Here is a 3,710-nt window from a genome sequence, read left to right on the forward strand (position 1 = left end):
CCTGGGCGTGGGCCCCGGCCTCACCTGCGGGCCTGGCAGAGCGCCGTCCAGGGCCCTGCCCGCCCCGGCAGTCACCTCGTCCCCTCTGCCCTGGTTTCCTCACTCGTGAAATGGAAAGTATAGCAAACTAGAAAAGTCTCAGAGGGACCGTGCGGACAAACGCAGTAACGTGTGAAGGTGACAGCATGGTGCCTGGCGCACCCGATGCGGGCGAGGTGCGTGCACGCACGTCAGCGGTCAGGGCCGCGTGTGTGTAGACGTCTGCCTGTGACCAGCACCGTCACAAAGGGTAGGAAACGGACTTAGCCTCGAATATATTGTCAAGCCGGGGGGCTTGACACACGTGGGGACGGGGAACGCCATGCCTAAGGCAACCTAAGTCATGAAAACAGATAAGCCAGGGTTTACATGTGGGGCGGAGCCCCTGGCCAGGCAGTGCGGGCCACTCAGTGTGCTCTGGGGGCGATGATGCATTTGCTGACCCCGGGGTCGGAGGGAGCTGGCGGGGTTGCTGTCAGGAGGGGCGACGTGAGCGTGGTGCTCAGACCCCGCTGTGGACGAGATGCCCTGCAAGGCCCTGGAGGTGCAGATGGCTGCGTCTGCCCGTCCCTCCAAAAGTCCCCGATTTAGTAGGCCTGGGCTAGGGCCCTGGAAACCGTGTACTCTCCTGTTCTCGACCACGCTGGTGCTGTGGTGCTGCCGTGTCACGGAGCGCACGCCGAGAACCCCTGAAAGGCCACTGCAGAGACTCAGGCAGCAGGGGGAGACTGGCTGGGGAGCTCCCGAGGCAGTGGGATGTCTCAGGAGCACGAGGACGGGGAGGTGGAGGAAGGTGGCGAGAGGAGGAAGGAGAGGATGACCGGCTGGGAAACGCCCTGCTTCGAGAACCAGGGCTTTGTCTGCGGAGGTCGTCAGAGTACAAGGGGGACAGTGACTGGGTGACCAACAACTGCAAAGGTGGGGGACGGGTACCCGCGGAAGTCGCGGCCCCGGAGCCTGGGGCTGCGACGGTCCTGGCCGGGTCACGCACTTTGCTGCGCCTCGCCACGTGGACTCAGGGACTGCCGTCCGTCTGGCTGCCCGTCCCCCCGGCCACCTCTCCCGCCCCAGCGCAGGACCCAGAGCCCGGCGGTGGCTCAGTAAGTGACGCATCTTATAAACACTGGGAATTGCTTAGATTGAATAATACTTATAATCGACCACATGTTCTTAAAATAGTTTTGTTGTTCCGTGTGACTCGACATTCACATTAGGAAAACAAAGGCTGTTTTTTTTCTTTTATTGCGCATTGTGATTCTCTTAGCAAATTCCTGCTTCGACTCTGCAGCTGTTCCAGGTTTGGGTCCCATTCAGCCCGTCCTGTGTGCAGGGAGGTTCAGGATGGGCTTAGACAACATGCACTTCTGTTGTTGTTGTTGTAAACTGTGTCTTATTGTTGTCACCGTTTGAATCAGGATTTTGAATGCAGCTCAGAACATCGACTCTGGAGGGAAAAGAATATGGACCTGGTGCCAGGAAACTGGGAACTGGCCTTCAAGAGCGGCTCCTAGGCCGGGAGGTGAGGGGCCCTGCCGACGTGGGCCCAGCGCAGTGGGAAGCCACGGTCTTGCAAGGTCAAGTGGAAGTCGTGGTCCAGGAAGAAAGGAAGTGAGAGGTCAGGCCTGTAATTTGTGCTCAGGGTCACGTCTTCAGAGAGGCTGTAAACAGGAAGAGGAGGCCAGCTCGGAGCTGGGAAGAGCGGGAAGCCCCAGCAGGGGCGGTCGGGGGGACAAGGCCTGGTGCGTGGGGCGGGAGGCTGCTCACGAGGTGTCGCCACCTGGAACTGACCGTGGGTGGGCTTTAAGGGCTCCATGTCGAAGGGCGAAGCTGGGTTTCTGCCCTGCTGGATGCATTTGGGGGTGACGTCCAGTCCTGGACCAGACCGCACAGCGGATGGTGAAGCAAGAGGCTTCAGAGGTTTTAGGTTTTCTTCTTCCACAGAGTGTGGCCGTCACCTTGAACTTCCTCGAAGACTGGGTTTATTGTGGCTTTTCTCTGCTCCGTCTCCTCCCTTTAGAGCATGTCACTTAGTGTCCAGGTTCCTAAACCTGACACGGGCTAACGACATCCACTTTCCAAGCAGGCGGTATGTCCCAGAAATTTAAAGTATATTACTTCTCACTCACTCTTCACAGCAAGCGTGCATGGCAGGTGATGGTGTAAGATTTTACAGACGGGAAAAATCTGAGGTTACATTATGTCTCCCAAATCACATGACCGAGTGGCTGAAGGAGAGTTTGAACCCAGGTCTGCCGGATTGCAGAATGCGGTCTCCTCACCCTGAAGCTGCTGCCCCCACGCCCTGCAGAATCCGAGCCCAGGCCCCGTCACACTGCTGACAGCCACTTCCCGCTCTCCAGCACAGAGAAGGCCCTTAGCAGCCTCTGCCCCCAGGGGGCATTTCCGGGCCTGAGTGACTTCTGAAGCCAGCCCTGGGCCTGTGTTGCTTCTGCTCGAGGTTTGTGGACTCCCTTCGGGCTAGCCGACATTCCCAATCAGAACGTAATTGCTTCCCTGTACAGTGAGCCTTAAGGGATGTTACTTAAAACATATTATTAAAGATTAAAACAGAAAAAGATGCTGACAAATATAAAGGAAAGAATCCTTGGCCTGTGAGCCCGGGATCCAGAAAGATCTTGCGGGCATTTAAAATCATAACAGGCATGAGCATGGATTCGGGGTGTAGAGAAGTGCTCCAAATAAATTCAGGGCGATGAGGCTGGATCCTGGTACTTCCTGCACCCCCAGATAGCAGGCTGACCCGCAGATCACGAGTGTTCCGGTGACGGGGCTCATGTAAATGACCTGGGAGGCTCAGACCAGTGCAGAAACGACTTGGGATTGTGTGTGAGTTGTTTTCTGACAGCAGAAAGCCCACCTACTTTAGGCTGAGTTGCTCTGTGACTGGCTGTCCCGGGAGGAGGCCGGGTCCATCCCCGCCACTGTCCAGCCCCTGCCCTGGACGCTGACCGCCGCCCCCCCCGACCCTCGCTCGAGCACTCGTAGGTCAGGGTCTCTGCTCACCTAGTACATTCGCATCACTCGTGTTCCCACGCCCGTGCCCTGACGCCTGAGCGCCTCCGGGCGTGCTGTCACGGGCCCCCGAGAGACCGCGTCCTCCCCGCACCCCGGTGCCCCGCGTACGTGAGGTCCACGGTGGTCTGTCTCGGGGTCGACCTAAGACACAGCTAGATATGTGCCTGCGACACCCAGGGAGCTGTGACTGACATAGCTTGAGAGAGGACTGTAAGGGTTTAAAAATCCATGCTGACGGCTCCGGGGACAGACCCAGTCCCGAATCGCAGGGCGTGGCGGCCCCGTGGTCTCCCGCGCAGGATGAGGCTGTGGCTAAATGAGGCCCGCGGGGAGGGGGCACGGGCTGCTGGCTGAGCATTTCCCGTCCGGCAGCCCCTCATCCGACCTCCTAGCTGTCATGGCGGCGCTGCGATGTGGGGCCACCGCCCGTCACGCCGACGAGCGCACCGAGGCCGGACGTGAAGCCGCCGTGGGCCGTCCGAGCACGGGCGTCCGTTGGCTATCACGGCGCCGACTGCCTTCGCCCCGCCTACTGCCCACGCTCTCTGGGCCGGCGAGGGTGTTAGGCTGTCCTCTGGGCTGGCGAGGGTGTTAGGCTGTCCCTCCGGGCTGGCGAGGGTGTTAGGGTGTCCCTC

General features: G+C 59.5%; 1 protein-coding gene across 13 annotated transcripts in view; it reads left to right on the forward strand.

Annotated features, from left to right (window-relative positions):
• Positions 1-3,710, forward strand: part of RNF144A (ring finger protein 144A) — a 91,251-nt gene that overhangs the window by 60,659 nt on the left and 26,882 nt on the right. The window contains exon 1 of one of the 13 annotated variants that reach the window (XM_039849511.1): positions 1,455-1,558. The exons of 11 other annotated variants lie outside the window; for them this stretch is intronic. The gene's annotated coding sequence lies outside the window, so the exon portion shown is untranslated. Of the gene's footprint in view, positions 1-1,454; positions 1,655-3,710 lie in introns of those variants that run through there. One more of the 13 variants, XM_039849510.1, reaches the window with a different exon arrangement.

Source organism: Pteropus medius, unplaced genomic scaffold, assembly GCF_902729225.1.
Source record: "Pteropus medius unplaced genomic scaffold, Ma_sr-lr_union100, whole genome shotgun sequence".
NCBI lineage: Eukaryota > Metazoa > Chordata > Mammalia > Chiroptera > Pteropodidae > Pteropus > Pteropus medius.